The 21589-nt window shown below is 37.7% G+C and overlaps 1 non-coding gene across 1 annotated transcript; it reads right to left on the bottom strand.

The window, feature by feature from the left end:
• Window positions 1–17588: 17588 nt before the first annotated feature.
• Window positions 17589–17696, bottom strand: LOC112753338 (small nucleolar RNA R71). The gene has a single exon (XR_003177729.1). It is a non-coding gene; the product is annotated as a small nucleolar RNA R71 (small nucleolar RNA).
• Between the last annotated feature and the right edge of the window lie 3893 nt (window positions 17697–21589).

The following is a 21589-nucleotide window of genomic DNA, read 5'->3' as shown; positions in this document are numbered from 1 at the left end:
AATATTGGAAATTGGGTACATATTCATGCACTATATGTAAAACTATATGCATTGATATGTTTGTATATACTTTAGAAAAAAATGATAAAGAAAAAGAAAAAGAACATATATATGTATAAAAGAAAAAAAATATATAGAAAAAAAGAGAAAAAGAAATTAAAAGGAGACAAAAATGCCCCAAAGTAAAGTTCAATAAAAATCAATGCATATGGAATGTTAATTAAAGAGAATGCATGAGTATGTGAAAAAAGTGGGAATCATGGGTAGCTAGGTTGTGTATTAGAATTGTATCAGTTATTACTAGGGGTGTGCAAAAAAACTGGTTTCACTGAACTGAATTGAAACTGAACTGAAACTGTTTTAAATAAACCAGTTTTTTCAAATAAAACACTAAACTGAAACTATAGTTTTTATGAAAACCAGTTTATTAAAAAAACCAGTTTTTATGGTTCAGTTTAGTTTTAAACCAAATTAAAACTGGTTTTATTCAAACTCCAAAATTAGTTTTTTCATACTCTTTCTCTCTCTCCCCCTTCCTCTCTCTCTCTCTCTATCCATCCCTCCCTTCTCTCTCTTTTTCTCTCTCTCTCTCTCCTCTTTCTCCCCCTCATCTCTCCCTTCTCTCTCTCTCTCTCTCTCTCCTTCTCTCCCTCTTCTCTCTCTCCTTTCCCTCTTTCTCCCCGTCCTCTCTCTCTTTCTCTCTCTCTCTCTCTCTCTCTCTCTTTCTCTCTCCTCTCTCCCTCATTTCTCTCTCCTTCCCCTCATTTCTCTCTCCTTTTCCTCTCCCCCTTCTCTCTCTCCCTTTCCTTTCTTTCCTTCTCTCTCCTTTCTCCCTCTCTTTCTCTCCCATTTCCCTCTCTCTCCTTTCCTTCTCTCCCCTTCTCTCTACTTCCCCCTCTCTTTCTCTCCCATCTCTCTCTCTCTATCTCCTCTCCCCCTTCTCTCTCCTTTCCATTTCTCTCTCTCTCTCTTTCTCTCTTCCTCTCTCTCTCCCCTTCTCTCTCTCTCACCTCTCCCACTCTCTCTCCCTCCCTTCCATCTTCTCTCTCTCTCCCTCTTCCTCCCTCCCTTCCATTCTCTCTCTCTCTCTCTCTCTCTCTCTCCCCTCTTCTTTCTCTCTCTCTCTCTCTCTCCCATCCCTCCTCTCTCTCTCTCCTCTCCCTTCTCTCTCTCTCTCTCTCTCTCCTTTTTTTCTTTTCTCTCTTTCTCTCTCACGCTCCTCTCTCTCCCCCTTCCTTCTTTCTCTCTCTCCCTTCTCCTCTCTCTCCCTCTTCTCTTTCCCCATCTCTCTTTATCTCTCCTCTTTTCTTTTTCTCTCTTCATCTCTTCTTTTTTTCACTCTCTCCTCCTCTATCTCCTCCTTCTCTCTCTCTCTCTCTCTTTTTGCCTCTTCACTCTAAGCGAGAGAAAGGAAGATGAGAGAGAGAGGAAAGAAAGAGATGATGAGATAGAGGAAGGAAGAGAGGAAAAGGAGAGAGAGAGGGGAGAGAAGGACAAGAGGAAAGAGAGAACAGAGAGTGTATTTGTGTTTATGACAGACGTGGCGGTGGTATATGTGACAAAGGTTTTGAGAATAAAGGGGCTTATAGTAGAAGCAAAGACTTTGGGAGAAAAGGAGAGAGATAGAAAGGGGAGAGATGAGGAGAAAAAAGAGAGAGAGGAAGAGAGATGAGGGGGAGAGAAAGAGAGAAAGACAAATAGAGAGAAGAAAAATGAGAAAGAGAGAGGAAGGAAGAGGGGAAGGAGAGAGAGCATGTGGAGAGAAAAGGAGAGAAAAGGAGAGAGAGAGGAAGAAGGGAAGGAGAGAGAGAGAGAGAGCATAGGGAAAGAGAGGGAGAGAATGATAGAGAGAAATAAAGAGGAATGGGAGAAAGAAGGGAAAGAGAGAGAGAAAAAAGGGAGAGATGGGAGAGAGAGAGAGGAAGACAAAGAGAGGAGAGAGAGAGAGAGGAGGGAGAGAGAGGGAGAGAAGAAAGAGGGAGAGAAGAGAGAGAGGAATAGGGGAATGAGAGAGAAGCGGAGAGGGAAAATGGAGAGAAGGAGAGAGAGAGAGAGAGAGAGAGAGAGAGAGAAGGATAGAGAGAAAAGGGAGAGAGAGAAAGAGAGGGGAGCAGGAGAGAGAGGATGAGGGGAAGGAGAGAGAGAGCATGTGGAGAGAGAGGGAGAGAAGGATAGAGAGAGAAGGGAGAGAGAAATAAAGTGAAGGGGGAGAAAGAAGGGAAGGAGAGAGAAAAAAGGGAGAGAGAGAGAGGAGGGGAGAGAGAAGGAGAAAGAGAGAGAGAGAGAGGAAGGAGAGAGAGGGAGAGAAGAGAGAGAGGAATAGGGGAATGAGAGAGAAAAGCGAAGAAGGAAAAGGGAGAGAGAGAGAGAGAAGGAGAGAGAGAGAGAGAGAGAGAGAGAGAGAGAAGGGAGAGAGAGGAGGAGGAGAAGGAGATAGGAGAGAGGGAGAGAAGGAGAGAGAGAGAGAGAGAGAGGGGGGGGGGAGAGAGAGAGGGGAGAGAGAGAGGGAGGGAGACATAATGTAAAAACTATTTTTTTTATATATTAAAACTAGTTTTACCTTATGAACAGTTTAAACTGGTTTTTTTAATTAAAACTGGTTTTATTTTTATGAACTGGTTTAAACTGGTGCACTGTATTGTAAACTGGTTTAAAACCAGTTTCTTATGTGACAAAACAGTTTGGTTCAGTTTCTAAACCATTTAAAATGGTTTAGTGCAGTTTCAGTTCAGTTTATGGAAAAACTGAACCATGCACACCCCTAGTTGTTACATGTGTTAGGTGAGAGCTTAGACTAATCAAAGATACAAATTTCAAGCTCACTTGACCATATGCATCCTTACCTTTACCCTAGCCCCATTACAACCTATGAATAAGTCCTCATGATGGATGTATGCATGCATTGAATAATTGTTGATTGTTAGAAGAAAAATAAATATTGGAAAGCATGATTAGAGGAGAATTGAGTGAATCGACCCTATACACTTGAGCGATTGGAGCGGATACACTTCCGGTGAGGGTTCGATGCTCAATTCCTTGTTTCTGGCTTTCATGAGCTTTCTTCTTGCAAGTCTATTTGAACTTCATTTTGATATTTGAATTGGTAGAGTTTGTGAGTCGTCATATGACCTTTGCCCTACTTGCTTATATATGTTCTTGGAGATTGATTTACTTTTAACCAAGTAGGTAGAATCATTTTGCATTTAGTTACATTCATATAGATAGGTGCATATAGTTTATTCGCATAGAATAAATGTTCATACCCCTGTTCTTTTCCTTCTTTATTTTTAGCATGAGGACATGCTTGGTTTAAGTGTGGGGAGATTTGATAAACCCCAATTTTTTGGTTTATCTTGTGCTCAATTTGGGGGATTTTATCACCTTTTCCCACATTTATTTAATGAAATAGCATGGTTTTGTAATTATCCCTAGATTTGTGTTTAAGTGTGAAAACATATTTTTTAGGCCTTAAAATAGCTAAATTTAACCCACTTTAATTCCATTCGATGCCTTGATATATTTGTTGAGTGATTTCAGGTTCATAAGGCAAGTATTGGATGGAAGAAGTGAGGAGAAAAGCATGCAAAGTGGGAGAACTCATGAAGAAATGAAGGAACCGCAAAGCTGTCAAGCCTGACCTCTTCGCACTCAATCGACCATAACTTGAGCTACAGAGGTCCAAATGAGGCAGTTCTAGTTGCGTTGGAAAGCTAAAATCTGGGACTTCAAAATGATATAAAATTTGTCATAGTTTCCTGATGTCTAGAGACGCGCATGTGCACTGTATGCGTGCGCACCGATGGAGCAGCGTGGGTCCACTTTTGGCAACTCGTTGGGGGCGATTTCTAGCTCATTTTGGGTCCAATCCAACTCATTTATGATGCTATTGAACCCAAGTATTGAAGGGGGAATAAAGAACCAAGTAGTCATAGTTTATTTTTCATCATGTTTTAGGGTAGAATTCTAGAGAGAGAGGCTCTTTCCTCTTTCTAGATTTAGAATAGAAATTAGGGTAAAGTTAGGTTAATCACTCTCAAATTTCTCTTTCAATTCTTGTTTTGATTTTAATTCTCATTATATTTTAGTGTTCTATTGTCTTTGATCTTCTAGTTTTACTTGTTAATTTCTTATTTTGCTCTCTTATGTTGATGAACAAATGTTGGATCTTGATTTCTTTTAATGCAATTTTATGTTTCCATGTCTCTTTTATGTTGATCTTGATTGTTATTATTGATTTCTTGCTTATGTTAGTTGTGGGTTTCTTTTAATTCTTGCATTTTATGATGTTTATTTTTATTGCACACTAGGTGTTTGATAGAATATTTTCTTTAGTTTTTGAGTAGTTTTCTTGACTCTTGGCCTAGGCTAAGGGAATTGAGTGACCTTGAGTCATTGGGTCTCAATGATTTGGTGATTTGAGAACCCTTGGTGATCAATTTGATACCCATTGACACTAACCCACTACTAATCTAATTAGTAGATAGGTTGGGACTTATGGGTTGATGTGATCAAAGCCATTTGACGTACTTCAAGTCTAGGAGTAGATATTATGTACTTAAGGCTTTTGGAAGTAGACTTAATGAGCTTGGTCCCTCATAATTATCAATGTATGGTTTGTTGACAAGGATAGCGATCTCAATTACCTATGTCTAGCCAAGAGTACTTTTCCTTTATTTCATTAGTTTTTGTCATTTTACTTTCTTGTCATTTAATTTTTCTTGCCATATACTTTTCTTGCAAAAATATAAAATCAAACCCCTTGCATCCTCAAAGCCAATAATTGAGCATTTCATTGCAATTCCTTGTGAGACGACCCGGAGTTCAAATACTTCGGTTAATTTTCATTTGGGGTTTGTGCTTGTGACAACTCAAATTTTTGATGTGAGAATTGTTTGTTGGTTTGGAGCTATGCTTACAACGAAGTTCTTATTTCTATGAGAGAAATTCTAGACCGACACGACAAAATCTCACTATCAAAATGGCGCCGTTGCCGGGGAGTTGCAATGGTGTTATGTTATTGGCTATTGTGAATATTGTGAATATGTTTGCCTTTTGCTTATTTGTTAGTTTTTGTTAGCTTTAGGACTTTGTTGCTTATTTTTGTTAGCTTTTGCTTTTATTTGTTACTATGAATTCTCACCCCTTTGGCTATGAGTTTGGCTCAAATTATGTTGTAGGGAGTGGGAACTATAATGACAATATGCATCAAGAATGGAGGGAACCTCAAAGGATTGATCACCCTTCTTGGCAATAACCTCCTCCGGTCTCTTATAGGTATAATTCCCCTCCAAATGCATATCAATCTAATGGATGTGGTGACCCCTTATTGTGATTGTCAACAACCACCGACACAACAAAATCTCACTATCACGCGTCATTTTCCCTCCAGGCCATCCACGCGTGCGCGTCCCTCACGCGCACGCGTCGATTGAATTTTTGGCAATGTGCATATGAAACAGAGAGTTGTGCGTACGCGAGACTGCTCTCGCGCCAATAGCACAATTCAGGTCACGCGTACGCGTCACGCACGCGTACGCGTCACTCGAAAATATCACAACCCACGCGAACGCGTGTTCCATGCGTCCGTGTCGCCTGCGCCGCACAGTTTATCCAGATCAGCGCCAGAATTCCTATATTTTCTTCCCTAATCCTAATTCTTCTCCCTCCTTCTTATTTCTTTCTTCTTCCTTCTTTCTTCTTTATTCTCTCTTACTTTCTACTATTTTCTCCCTCCTTCTTCATCTTCTTCATCAAGATTCTTTTCTTCTTTCCCTTTTTACTTTTCCATTATTACTTTTATTTATGTTTTCTTCTTTTTCCTTTTAATTTCATTATCTATGTTTCCTTTTTCTTTCTTTTTCTTTTTATATCCTTTTAATTGGTGTTAGAAATTTATTTGGGTGATTATTTTCTTCTAATTGCTTGTGGATTATTAAGGAGTTGTTTGACAATTATCGAAAATTATTTTAGGGTTGCTTGCATGTTCAAATTCAAAACTTTCAATAACATATCTACCATGCATGCTACGTGTTTGTGAAAAAGCCCGTATGATATTATGCATTTTTAAATTATTCTATTCTTCTACTCTAATGCCTGTTTTTCACAAAACCCCTTTTTATATATTATTAATTGAATATAATTGTCAATACAAACAGATTGTTAGTTTGAAACACTTGATAATCAAATTGGGCAATTAATGCTTGATCTATTCTACTCATGCCTTTGCCAGCATGCCAATAAATATCTTGCATTTACTTGCCATAACATGCACTTGTTCTATTTCCATTGATGAACTTATCACATGTAGTCGTGACCATGTGTTAACGACATCCTTCTTTACCGTGCATTGATTATCACTTGTACCATCCTCTTCCTTGCTCTAACCCTTAGCTTTAAATGTTACTTACTTTTTCCCTTTTCAGGATGGCCACCAAGAAGGGTAAAAAGAAAGCTACTCCCAAACCACTAGCAAGGAAAGGAAAAAAAAGAGCGCTAGCTGCGGAACCTTCTTCAACAGCAGTAAAGCCATCAACAAAGCGAGTCAAGAGGATCATCAAGATTGATGAAAAAGAGAAAGCCTTTCCAGCAAAAGACACTGCGCGGTTCACTAACCGCTACTGTGAGCAGATGTTTCCCATCCTGGCTGAGCAAAACTATGACAATGAACACCTTCTCATCCTCCCGACCCACATTGTTGAATTTGTTGAGCCCTATTGAGCAAAGACAATGGGGATTCTTACAAAGACAGCCACGGCAGGTTAATCTTTCATGGGTAGTCGAATTCTACTCCAATTTTTACATGCCAACCATGCAGTCTGTCTATGTCCGTCAGAAGCAAGTCCCCATAACTGAAGAAGCCATTCAACGAGCTTTAGATCTTTCCCCTGCTCCAGAAGGATTGGACGCATACCAAAAATCCTCTTTCAAGCGCCAGACATACCAATTTGACTGGGACACCGTTCTCAGAGTTATAGCACAACCTGGCAGCAGATGGATCTATGGATACCATCGATCCCGACCTAAGGGCATATTGGCTTCAGCACTCACCGTGGAGGCTTGAGTATGGGCACTGATTATGTCCCATTACGTCTTTCTGAGCACTCATGAGTCCTCCTTCACTGCAGATATGGCTGTTCTACTCTGGTGTATCCTTACAGACCAGCCTCTCAACTTACCAAGACACATCCGGAATGCTATGGGACATATACAAATTGCGGGTAACCTACCTTTTTCTGCCTTGGTTTCAGATCTAGTCTCAGCAGCCAGAGTTTTCTACAGAGTTGGGGATACCAAGGCCATGATTCCACGGGATGATCAGTACGTCCCTAACGGGAAGTACATCAGACCTCCAGCAGCAACTATCAACCGGAGCACAGAACCAGCGAAAGATGTCCCTCCTCTTTCCATATCACAAGAACCTTCAACAAATCAGCTACTCCTACAGATAATTCAGAGGTTAGACCAACTTGACCGGCAGGGAAAGCAAAGAGAGCGCCGTAACAAGTGCCGATTCACATACCTCAAGGAGCTGCTTGTTGGTAACCACCCACCTAAAGAAGATCCAGACACCCCGGACTCCACTTTATTTACCAGCACACGGAGCCATGACGGTCCCGATTGTAGAAATGCTACTACCAGCCCCCCTCTATTCCTGACTGATGGCACCGAGGACGGTGCCAAGCTTTAAGTGTGGGGAGGTCGGTCAGTACCTGACTTTCGGAGGTAATTTCTCTTTCTTAACACCAATAAATTAGTTATTTTTCTTTTGTTAGGATATGATAGATCGCATAGTAATAGGTATTTGCATGCATGTTCTATTTGGTTAAAAAATAATATGTTTCTTTTCAAGACTCTATTTTAAAATTTCACTAATTTAAATCAAAATTTTTGTGTTAAAACCTGTTTGAAGATTGTAAATTGGAACATGGTTTAAAGCTAGAACACACAACCTGTGAGACTTGAGCTTAATTACATGGTTACATTATTTAACCATAATATATTATTCTTGTGTGTTTTCTTCTCTATGATTGTAATCTATATTTTGTTCCAACCTATTTGTCCAATATTTAATGTGTTATATGCATGCATATGAATGAGGCCATTATGTTATTAGCTCACTTATCCCAAATAGCCTACCCTTTTATGTCACCCTTGTTAGCCACTTTGAGCCTTTCTATCCCATTTGTTCTATATTTTACCACATCACTAGCTTTAAGCGGAAAAACAAATTAAATACCCCAAATTGAATCTTTGGTTAGCTTAAGATAGAGATTGTGTGTCAATTAAGTGTGGAAAAATTGTGGGAACACGAGTTAATAGGGAATGTGTCATGATAAAATATTGGGAATTTGGGTACCTACTCATGTGAAACCAGAAAAATTAAAAATCCACGTGCATTGATAAGTTATGTTTAATTTTCCCTATTCCAAAAAATAAAAAATAAAAAATATTCAATTAAATAAATAAATAAATAAATAAATAAATAAATAAATAAATAAATAAATAAATAAATAAGGGGACAAAATTACCCCAATGTTAAGTTAATGAAAAAATCAATGCATATGTGATAAATACAAATTAAAAGAAGGGTTGATGCATGAGTATGAAATGCAAAAGTGGGAACTTTGGGTAGCTAGGCATGAATTTAAAAGTATATAGAGTATGTATAGGTGAAAGCTTAGGTTGATCAAGGATTCAATTTATAGCTCACTTAGCCATATATATACCCTCACCCTTACCTTGGCCCCATTACAACCTTGAAAAGACCTCATGATGTTTGCGTTGGTACATTAAATACTTGTTGATTGGTTAGGTGAAGAACAAAATTTAGAAAGCATGACTAGGGAAGAGTAGAGTGATTACCCTATACACTTGAGTGATTAGAGTGCACATATACTATCAGTGAGGGTTCAATGCTTGATTCTATGTTCCCTGCTTTCATGAGCTGTCTTCTTACAAGTTTACTTGTTTTTACTGTATGATTTTAATTAGTGATATTTGATTTATATTTGTCTTGAAGAACTTATTTACTTTTAAACCAAGTAGGCAAAATCATTTTAGCATATAGTTACATTCATAGGTTGCATTGCATTGCATGAGTCTTACTTTCCCTTATTTAGTCTTTTAATCTCCTTGAGCTAAGCATGAGGACATGCTAATGTTTAAGTGTGGGGAGGTTGATAAACCACTATTTTATGGTTTATCTTGTGTTTAATTGAGTGGTTTCATCAAGTCTTTACCTACTTATTCATATGATTTGCATGATTTTACAATCCCTTCCTAGTTTTGTTCTATGGTTGAAAACTTGCTTCCTAGAGATCTTTAATTAGTACGTTTTAATTCTCCTTTATACCATTCGATACCGTGATCCATGTGTTAAGTGTTTCAGGCTTTATAGGGCAGGAATGGCTTAGAGAATGGAGATGAAGCTTGCAAAAATGGAAGAAACACAAGAAACCAAGGAGATAACCAGCGAGCACCAACACACACACATGGCTCACGCGAGCGCGCGGAATGGAGAAATTTGCAGCGACGCGTGCGCGTGCCTGACACGTACGCGTGGAATAGAGTTCTGCAAGATGATGCGTGCGCGTGCCTGACGCGTACGCGTGACAAGGAAATTCGCCAAATGACGCGCATGCGTGACTGACGCGATCTGCAGAAATAACAGAAAACACTGGGGGCGATTTCTGGGCTATTTTGACCCAGTTTTTGGCCCAGAAAACACAGATTAGAGGCTATAAAGTGGGGGAATCGATCCATTCATTGAGACAACTTTCATTCACATATAATTTTAGGTTTTAGATGTAGTTCTCTAGAGAGAGAGGCTCTCTCCTCTCTCTTAGGATTTAGGATTAGGATTTCTTCCTTTTCTCAATTCCAGGTTCAATGTTCCTTTAATTTAATTTCTCTTCTACTTTTATTTCTTCTATTACTTTAGTTTGTTTATTTTCTCAAATATTGATTTATGAACTTCATGTTAAAATTGATTTTCTTAATTAATAAAAATTGAGGTATTTCAGAATTATGATTGCTTTTCTTCTATTTATGTTATTGATGCTTCCAATTTAATTTAGATTTTCCCCCTTTGCTTTGGTTGAGTGATTGGTGACACTTGAGTTATCAAACTCAGCGGTTGATTGAAAATTGGAATTTGTTGATTGATTTGGATCCCTCTAAAGCTAGTCTTTTCATAGGAGTTGACTAGGACTTGAGGAATCAAATTAATTAGTCCACTTGACTTTCCTTTATTTAGTAAGGGTTAACTAAGTGGGAGCAATATATAATTCTCATCACACCTGATAAGGATAACTAGGATGGGATTTCCAGTTCTTATACCTTGCAATGGTTTTCATGATAATTTACTTTAATTATTGCCAGTTTATTTTCCTGTTCCCTATTTCAAAAACCCAAAAATATACCTTTTTTCATAACCAATAATAAATCATAATTCCCTGCAATTCCTTGAGAGACGGCCCAAGGTTTGAATACTTCGGTTATAAATTTTACTGGGTTTCTATTGGTTTAGAAACTATACTTAGAACGGGAATTTATTTGTGAATTTCTTTACTAGCAAGAATCTAATCGTCAGAGACCTTGCCATGCGAGATGCAATCAAGAATGTTCTTCCTAATGTGACCTATCGGTTATGCGGATGGCATCTTCAGAGAAATGCTTGTGAAAATATAAAGAATCCTAATTTCCTACGCGATTTTAAGGGTCTTATATACGACAACAACGACCACAGAGACTTTGATCGGAGATGGGCAGCCATTTTGGATAAGCACAACCTTGTTGGGAGTACCTGGTTGGAAAAGACGTACAAAACTCGTGCGATGTGGTCCTATTGTTTCCTGCGGGATAATTTTTTCGGTTACATAAGGATGACGTCACAATGTGAAGGTATAAATTCTCTCATCAGATTTTATGTTAATCGCAAGAACACCCTCATTGACTTCATGCATAACTTGGATAAGGCCTTAAAGGAGTATAGAAATAATGAATTAATAGTTGACTTTAAGTCTCAGTGCTCTGAGCCAGTGATGATTACCTCGTTGGAGATATATGAAAGATCTGCATCATGTTATTTTAATCGAAACATTTTTAAGGAAATTTGTAATGAGATTCAGAGGGCAGGGGCTTTGAATATCAAGGTACTAAGCACAACCTTGGACAAGGTAGAGTTAAGTGTGACTCCTCTCGGAGACCAGGCCAAAGATCGACAGGTGGAAGTCGATAGAAGTAAGAATCTGTTCCCGTGCTCGTGCAAGCTGTTGAAATCACGTGGTATTCCTTGTAGTCCCGTTTTCTGTGCCATGAAGTTCGAAAATATCCTTGAGTTTCCAGATTCGTTGATCTACAAAAGGTGGACAAAGAATGCAAAGAACGAATTTATTAGCACAGAAATGCCTGTGAATGATGACGTCGAAAGGGTCTTAAAGTTTTGAGTTGATGCATTGGCATCGAATTGCAACAAGCTGTGTGATATTGCTTGCAAGGACCTTGCAGACTTTGACGAAGTCCAGTCTGAACTTGTGAAGTTAGTTATCCGCTTGCAGTCACGCAAACAAGGCAAGTCAACTCCTAATGTTAACGCGGAAGGCATCAACGATCCCTTTGTTGTCAAAAGCAAAGGAGCCCCTTCCAAGAGGTCTTCTTGGAGGAAGAAGAGAGCATGCTCTAATTGCCACAAGTACGGTCATTACTATAAGCTCTGTCTAGATCTGATGCAACATAGTGTGCAAGGTAACCCTTGCAAGCGATCAGATGGCAATGCATTAGCCAAGGACTCAGGTTTTAATTCAGAAAGGTTTGCTAATTCTTCGAGGTCATTTTCAGTTAAGTTCGAAGACCATTCATGACCTAAGACCAAGGTACGATTTATTTACACTAACTAAGCTGATGCTGGGGAAATCTTCTTCGGTGGGTGTCCCTTTCAAAAGCATGAAACTATGTGAATGTATTTCTCTGTTTGCACAGCCTTTTAAAAAGGGTTCATCAAGGAAATTTATGGCGACGGCTATGAGGAACCGGACGGGTAACGACAACACGTTTGATGAGATAATTTTTGTGAATCTAAACCTGTAATTTTCGTCACATGAACTGGGTAAATTAATGAAGATCTCCTTCTTCTTGTTTTAAATATATATATATATATATATATATATATATATATATATATATATATATATATATAAAACAGTGGAGCCTCCATGAAAGTAGTGAATCCATTGACATCGTATCCATGAATGGATTTTTCAATAAAAACTTCTACTCCTTAAAACAGGTGCGTTGCGTTAAACTCCTTTTAACCACTTTGTGATGAATGACCATTATGCTTTTATGCATGATTATGGTTTGTGTTTCGCGATAATCATGTCATCACCAGGTGAAGGACTCACAGCAGGACAAAGGACATTCATTCACAAACTATGAATGCGATAATGATGTCATGGATGAAAAATGTGACATACCACATGTGCCGAACGATGTCCGAGATCCGTTACCGACGGAAATGCCGTGTGGAAACAAACAAGGATCGTACATGGCATTGTTCGCGTTGATGCATAAGATACGTTGACCAATTGGAAGATTTAGTCTTCAGAATTTAGTGCATTGCAAATTTTTGGTTTTATAAGCATGATTTATTCTGATTAACTGTCGCAATGTATTTGCCATTGGTCGGTATTGAGGAGTTTTAATTTGTAGTAATTTAAGGTAACTGTGAATGGAGCCTGGTGTACCAGACAACAGTGTATTATGTCTATTAGGATGATAATTATGTTCAATTCAATAATATGTGTTTTGCTTACATTGCTCTAGTTTAGTTGCAGTTAATTGTGGTTGTATTTGGGTTAAGGAGTTCGTACCATTGTGATTATGGAATACAGTGGATCAATTAGAATTGTGTTAATGGTGTTTTTTTTAATGCTACTAAGTGCAGTTGATTTACCAACCAAATGATTAGATTGAAGGGTTAACTTGGTAGTCTCCAGGGTTGAATGTTGTTCGTTGATGGTTATCTGGTACTCCGAACAGTGTAAATCTCTTTTGTTAGTTTGAGGGTGTAAATCTCACTTGTTATTTTGACTTTCCAATCGTGATCCCAAATTTTTTTGATCAAATTCTAGCAATTATTTTTTGTTTCGTGTATCATTATTTTAGCTGATATGTTCTGTGTCATAAATCTGTTATATATAGGCAAAAATATAAATACATTTATATTTGATCATATCATAGTTTCGAGAATTAAGAAGAAATCCAGTTTGAAGATGTTGATCCTAGATACTGATGGAATTTTTTCTACATATATAGTAAAACTAGTTACAATTTATGTGAAGCCAATAGGTCAGCTGAAACTCAAGGGACATTTTATTTAACATTAGCCAATCTTTGTCTCTTTTCAGCTATTTGACTACAGCATGACTTTGAGTCATGCAGCACTGGTGATGAGCGGATAATTTATACGCTTTTTGGCAGTGTTTTTACATAGTTTTTAGTATGATTTAGTTAGTTTTTAATATATTTTTATTAGTTTTTAAATAAAAATCACATTTCTGGACTTTACCATAAGTTTGTGTATTTTTCTATGATTTCAGGTAATTTCTGGCTGAAATTGAGGGACTTCAGCAAAAATCAGATTCAGAGGCTGAAGAAGGACTACAGATGCTGTTAGATTCTGACCTCCCTGCACTCAAAGTGGATTTTCTGGAGCTACAGAAGTCCAAATGGCTCGCTCTCAATTGCGTTAGAAAGTAGATATCCAGGGCTTTCCAGCAATATATAATAGTCCATATTTTTCCCGAGTTTAGACGATACAAACTGGCATTCAACGCCAGCTTCCTGTCCTATTCTAGAGTTAAACGCCAAAAACAGGTTGCAAAGCAGAGTTAAACACCAGAAACAGGTTACAAACTGGCGTTTAACTCCAAGGAAGACCTCTACACGTAAAAGCTTCAACGCTCAGCCCAAACACACACCAAGTGGGCCCGGAAGTGGATTTTTGCATCAATTACTTAACCCTAGTAACTAGTTTAGTATAAATAGGAGTTTTTACTATTGTATTTAGATCGGAGGATCTTTTGATCATGTTTTGATGATTGAACCCTCTTTGGGAGGCTGGCCATTCGGCCATGCCTGGACCATTATCACTTACGTATTTTCTACGGTAGAGTTTCTACACACCATAGATTAAGGTGTGGAGCTCTGCTGTTCCTCATGAATTAATGCAAAGTACTATTGTTTTTCTATTCAATTCGAGCCTATTTCTTCTCTAAGATATTCATTCGCACACAAGAACATGATGAATGTGATGATTATGTGACGCTCATCATCATTCTCACTTATGAACGCATGCCTGACAAACACTTCCGTTCTACATGCAAACAAGCTTGAATGCATATCTCTTAGCCTCCTGATCTACGATTAGAGTCTTCGTGGTATAGGCTAGAATTATTGGCGGCCATTCTTGAGATCCAGAAAGTCTAAACCTTGTCTGTGGCATTCCGAGTAGGATCTGGGAAGGGATGGCTGTGGCGAGCTTCAAACTCGTGAGTGCTGGGCGTAGTGACAGACGCAAAAGGATTACTGAATCCTATTCCAATATGATCGAGAACCGACAGATGATTAGCCGTGCGGTGACAGCGCATTTTGGACCATTTTCACTGAGAGGACGGGAAGTAGCCATTGACAACGGTGATGCCCTACGTAAAGCTTGCCATGGAAAGGAGTAGGAGTGATTGGATGAAGACAGCAGGAAAGCAGAGGTTCAGGAGGAACAAAAGCATCTCTATACGCTTATCTGAAATTCTCACCAATGAATTACATAAGTATCTCTATCCTATTTTATATTTTAATTATCAATTCTCCATAACCATTTGAATTCGCCTGACTGAGATTTACAAGGTGACCATAGCTTGCTTCAAGCTGACAATCTCCGTGGGATCGACCCTTACTCACGTAAGGTTTATTACTTGGATGACCCAGTGCACTTGCTGGTTAGTTGTGCGAAGTTGTGACAAAGAATTAAGATTATGAACGTGTGTATTAAGTCTTTAGCGCCGTTACCAAGGAATGAACATTCACGATTTCGTACACCAAGTGGCATCCGCAACATTGGAGTTTCGTTTACCTGATATTAAAAATTAAAAAACAATCACTGTAACATAAGTATATTGTAAAGACAGTTCATCTTGTTGCTCAGATTAGGTAATTTTATTTTAATTTTAAGCTTTTTGTTTTTATTATTTTTATTTTCGAAAAATTTTCAAAAAAAAATTAATTATTCTATGTTCTTCAGAATTTTTAAGAATGAATTCTAGAGTTTCATGAGATATGTTGAAGCCTGGCTGGCTGTACAGCCATATCTAAATTCTTTTGGACTGAGGCTTCTTCTTCACATGCTTGAACTATGTATGCTGAAGCTTGGCTGGCCATTGGCCATGTCTAGTGTTTTGGACCGGAGCTTTCACTGAAAGCTTGGCTGGCTAGTAAGCCATGTCTAATTTCTGGACCGAAGCTTTAGACTAACATTGTATGATTCCTGGAATTCTCATTAAAAATTTTGAAATCCTTATTTTTCTTCTCCAATTAATTTTCGAAAAAAAAATCCAAAAATTTTTTAATAAAACCATAAAAACAAAAAATTTGATGTTTCTTGTTTGAGTCTTGTGTCAATTTTAAGTTAGGTGTCAATTGCATCTTGTTAATTTCATTAAAATTTTCGAAAACCCATGCATGATGTTCTTCATGATCTTTAAGTTGTTCTTGATGATTTGCTTTGTTTGATCTTTGCATTTTTATGTTTTGTGTCTTTTCTTGTTTTTCATATGCATTTTCAATTTGTTAGTGTCTAAAGTTTGAAAATTTCTAAGTTTGGTGTCTTGCATGTTTTTCTTTTCTTAAAAATTTTCAAAAATAAGTTCTTGGTGTTCATCTTGACATTCAAAGTGTTCTTGATGTTCATCTTGACATTCAAAGTGTTCTTGTATGCATTATGTGTTTTGATTCATAATTTTCATGTTTTGTCTTTTTATTGTTTTTCTCTTTCATCATTAAAAATTCAAAACATAAAAAAAATATATCTTTCCCTTTTTCTCTCATAAATTTTCGAAAAATTGAGTTGACTTTTTCAAAACTTTTTAAAATTTAGTTGTTTCTTATGAGTCAAGTCAAATTTTCAATTTTAAAATTCTATGTTTTCAAATTTTTTTCAAAATCAAATCTTTTTCAATTTCCTTTTAATATTTTCAAATTCCTTTTTAAAATTTTTCAAAATCTTTTTCATTTTTCTTTTAATGTTTTCAAAATTTATTTTCAAAATCTTTTTCTTATTTCTATTTCATATTTTCGAAATTAATGCTAACAATTAATGTGATTGATTCAAAAATTTTAAGTTTGTTACTAGCCTAGTAAGAAAGGTTCAATCTTTAAATTTTAAAATCATATCTTTTTATTTCTTGTTAGTCAAGTAATCAACTTTAATTTTCAAAATCAAATCTTTTTAAATTTCTTTTTCAAATCTTTTTCAAAATAAATTTCAATCACATCCTTTTCAAAATCAATTTCAAAATTTTTTCTAACTTCTCACCCTTTCAAATTTGATTTTCAAATCTTTTTTCAATTAACTACTTGACTTTTTGGTTTATTTTTAAAAGTTTACTATTTCAATCATATCTTTTTCAAAACTACCTAACTAATTCTCTCTCTAATTTTCGAAATCACCTTCCTCTTTTTCAAAATTCCTTTTTAATTAACTAATTATTTTAAATTTTAATTTAATTTAACTTCAATTTTCTTTTTAAAATTTTTGAATTCTAACCAAAATTCAAAATAAAAACAAAAATATTTTTCTTTTCTTTTCAATTATTTTCGAAAATTCTTCTTTCTCACCTCCTCCTAATTATTTATTTATCTACTAACACTTCTCTTCTTCTTAAAAATTCGAACCCTCTCCCTCTTTCTATGTTCAAATTTCTTTTCTTCTTCTACTCACATAAAGGAATCTCTATACTGTGACATAGAGGATTCCTTTTCTTTTCTGTTTTCTTCTTTTTCATATGAGCAGGAACAAGGATAAGAACATTCTTGTTGAAGCCGATCCTGAACCTGAAAGGACTCTGAAGAGGAAGCTAAGGGAAGCTAAAGTACAATTCTCTGGAGAAAATCTGACCGAATTTTTCGAAAAAGAAGAAGACATGGCCGAAAATAATAACAATGCAAGGAAGATGCTTGGTGACTTTACTGTACCAAATTCCAATTTACATGGAAGAAGTATCTCAATCCCTGCCATTGGAGCAAACAATTTTGAGCTAAAGCCTCAATTAGTTTCTCTGATGCAATAGAACTGCAAGTTTCATGGACTTCGATCAGAAGATCCTTTTAAGTTCTTAACTGAATTCTTCCAAATCTGTGATACTGTTAAGACCAATGGGGTTGATCTCGAGGTTTACAGGCTTATGCTTTTCCCATTTGCTGTAAGAGACAGAGCTAGAATATGGTTGGACTCTCAACCTAAAGATAGCCTGAACTCTTGGGATAAGCTGGTCACGGCTTTCTTAGCCAAGTTCTTTCCTCCTCAAAAGCTTAGCAAGCTTAGAGTGGATGTTCAAACCTTCAAACAGAAAGAAGGTGAATCTCTCTATGAAGCTTGGGAGAGATATAAGCAACTGACCAAAAAGTGTCCTTCTGACATGCTTTCAGAATGGACCATCCTGGATATATTCTATGATGGTCTGTCTGAATTATCAAAGATGTCATTGGAGCATTCTGCAGGTGGATCCATTCACCTAAAGAAAACGCCTGCAGAAGCTCAGGAACTCATTGACTTGGTTGCAAATAACCAGTTTATGTACACTTCTGAAAGGAATCCTGTGAGTAATGGGACGCCTCAGAGGAAGGGAGTTCTTGAAATTGATACTCTGAATGCCATATTGGCTCAGAATAAAATATTGACTCAGCAAGTCAATATGATTTCTCAGAGTCTGAATGGATTGCAAGCTGCATCAAACAGTACTCAAGAGGCATCTTTTGAAGAAGAAGCTTATGATCCTGAGAATCCTGCAATAGCAGAGGTGAATTACATGAGGGAACCCTATGGAAATACCTATAATCCCTCATGGAGAAATCATCCAAATTTCTCATGGAAGGATCAACAAAAGCCTCAACAAGGCTTTAATAATGGTGGAAGAAATAGGTTTAGCAATAGCAAGCCTTTTCTATCATCCACTCAGCAACAGACAGAGAATTCTGAGCAGAATCTATCTAGCTTAGCAAATATAGTCTCTGACCTATCTAAGACCACTCTAAGTTTCATGAATAAAACAAGATCCTCTATTAGAAATTTGGAGGCACAAGTGGGCCAGCTGAGTAAAAGAGTCACTGAAGCCCCTCCTAGTACTCTCCCAAGCAATACAGAAGAGAATCCAAAAAGAGAGTGCAAGGCCATTACCTTACTTGGTGTGGCCAAACCCAGAGAGGAGGAGGAGGACGTGAATCCTAGTGAGGAAGACCTCCTGGGACGTTCAGTGACCAATAAGAAGTTTTCCTTTGAGGAACCAAAGGAATCTGAGGCTCATCTAGAGACCATAGAGATTCCATTGAACCTCCTTTTACCATTCATGAGCTCTGATGACTATTCATCTTCTGAAGAAGATGAAGACATTGCTGAAGAGCAAGTTGCTCAATATTTAGGAGCAATCATGAAGCTGAATGCCAAATTATTTAGTAATGAGACTTGGGAAGATGAACCTCCCTTGCTCACCAAGGAACTAAATGCCTTGGTTCAGCAAACTCTACCTCAAAAGAAACAGGATCCTGGTAAATTCCTAATTCCCTGTAACATAGGCACCATGACCTTTGAGAAGGCTCTGTGTGACCTAGGGTCAGGAATAAACTTAATGTCACTCTCTGTAATGGAGAAACTGGGAATCTTTGAGGTACAAGCTGCCAAATTCTCATTAGAGATGGCAGACAACTCAAGAAAACAGGCTTATGGACTAGTAGAGGACGTGCTAGTAAAGGTTGAAGGCCTTTACATCCCTGCTGATTTCATAATCCTAGACACTGGGAAGGATGAGGATGAATCCATCATCCTTGGAAGACCCTTCCTAGCCACAGCAAGAGCTGTGATTGATGTGGACAGAGGAGAATTGGTCCTTCAACTGAATGAGGACAACCTTGTGTTTGAAACTCAAGGATCTCCTTCTGTAACCATGGAGAGTAAGCATGAAAAGCTTCTCTCACTACAGAGTCAACCAAAGCCCCCACAGTCAAACTCTAAGTTTGGGGTTGAACCCCCACATTCAAACTCTAAGTTTGGTGTTGGGAGGTCCCAATAATGTTCTGAACATTTGTGAGGCTCCATGAGAGCTCACTGTCAAGCTATTGACATTAAAGAAGCACTTGTTGGGAGGCAATCCAATGTTATTTAATTATATCTATTTATTTTCTATTGTTATTTTATGTTTTTTTTGTTGATGATCATGTGGAGTCACAAAAACTACTAAAAAATCATAAACAGAATAAAAAATAGCATTAAAAATAGCTCAACCTGGATGAAGAGCTTACTGGCGTTTAAACGCCAATAAGAAACATCAAACTGGCATTTAACGCCAGAAAGAAGCATCAAGCTGGCGTTAAACGCCAGAAACAAGCACCAGACTGGCGTTTAACGCCAGAACAGAGCATGGAAGTGGCGTTAAACGCCAGAAACAAGCAGCAAGCTGGCGTTTAACGCCAGACATGCACTCTAAGGGCGTTTTGCACGCCTAATTGGAGCAGGGATGTTAAGTCCTTGACCCCACTAGGATCTGTAGACCCCACAGGATCTCCACCTACCCTAACTCTCTCTCTTCACACCTTTTTATAACCCTCTTCCCCAAATACCCTTCACCAATCACCTCAATCACTCTTCCCCATCACCTCTTAACCACTCACATCCCTCCACTCTTCCCCATAAACCCCACCTACCACTCAAATTCAAACCATCACTCTTTCCTTTTCACACATCATAACCACCTAAACCCCCCTGGCCGAACCATTCACACACCTCCATCTTCTCCATCTCTTCTCCTTCTCATCCTTTCTTTCTTCTTTTGCTCGAGGACGAGCAAACTTTTTAAGTTTGGTGTGGTAAAAGCATTGCTTTTTGTTTTTCCATGACCATTAATGGCACCTAAGGCTGGAGAAACCTCTAGAAAGAGGAAAGGGAAGGTAGTTGCTTCCAACTCCGAGTCATAGGAGATGGAGAGATTCATCTCAAAAGCCAATCACTAAGAAAAGGATGGAGCAAACAAGAGAGCCCACTCATGGACCTCAACATGAGTATGAGGAAATTCCTCACCATGAAATCCCTGAGATACCTCAAGGGATGCACTTTCCTCCACAGGACTATTGGGAGTAAATCAACACCTCCCTAGGAGAATTAAGTTCCAACATGGGACAACTAAGGATGGAACACCAAGAGCACTCCATCATTCTCCATGAGATTAGAGAAGATCAAAGAGATATGAGAGAGGAGCAACAAAGACAAGGAAGAGACATAGAGGAGCTCAAGAGCACCATTAGTTCCTCAAGAAGAGGAAGATGCCACCCTCACTAAGGTGGACCCGTTCCTTAATCTCTTTGTCTATTTATTATTCTCTATTTTTGTTTACTATGCTTTATGTTTATGTTTGTGTCTTATTACATGATCATTAGTAATTAAAAGTCTATGTCTTAAATCTATGAATGTCCTATGAATCCATCACCTTTCTTAAATGAAAAATGCTTTAATTACAAAAGAACAAGAAGTACATGATTTCGAATTCATCCTTGAAATTAGTTTAATTATTTTGATGTGGTGATAATACTTTTTGTTTTCTGAATGAATGATTGAACAGTGCATATGTCTTTTGAATTTGTTGTTTATGAATGTTAAAATTGTTGGCTCTTGAAGAATGATGAAAAAGGAGAAATGTTATTTGATAATCTGAAAATCATAAAATTGATTCTTGAAGCAAGAAAAAGCAGTGAATACAAAAGCTTGTGAAAAAAAAGAGAGAAAAGAAAATTGGCAAAAAAAATAAAAAAAAAAGTGAAAGAAAAAGAAAAAGCAAGCAGAAAAAGCCAAAAGCTTTTTAAACCAAAAGGCAAGAGCAAAAAAAAAAAAGCCAATAGCCCTTAAAACCAAAAGGCAAGGGTAATAAAAAGGATCCAAGGCTTTGAGCATCAGTGGATAGGAGGGCCCAAAGGAATAAAATCCTGACCTAAGCAGCTAAACCAAGCTGTCCCTAACCATGTGCTTGTGGCGTGAAGGTGTCAAGTGAAAACTTGAGACTGAGCGGTTAAAGTCAAGGTCCAAAGCAAAAAAAGAGTGTGCTTAAGAACCCTAGACACCTCTAATTGGGGACTTTAGCAAAGTTGAGTCACAATCTGAAAAGGTTCACCCAGTTATGTGTCTGTGGCATGTATGTATCCGATGGTAATACTAGAAAACAAAGTGCTTAGGGCCACGGCCAAGACTCATAAAGTAGCTGTGTTCAAGAATCAACATACTGAACTAGGAGAATCAATAACACTATCTAAAATCTAAGTTCCTATAGATGCCAAT

Source organism: Arachis hypogaea, chromosome 15 (genome assembly GCF_003086295.3).
Source record: "Arachis hypogaea cultivar Tifrunner chromosome 15, arahy.Tifrunner.gnm2.J5K5, whole genome shotgun sequence".
Classification (NCBI taxonomy): Eukaryota; Viridiplantae; Streptophyta; class Magnoliopsida; order Fabales; family Fabaceae; genus Arachis; species Arachis hypogaea.
The sequence above is the reverse complement of the archived record's forward strand: the minus strand, read 5'-3'. Positions and strand labels throughout refer to the sequence as shown.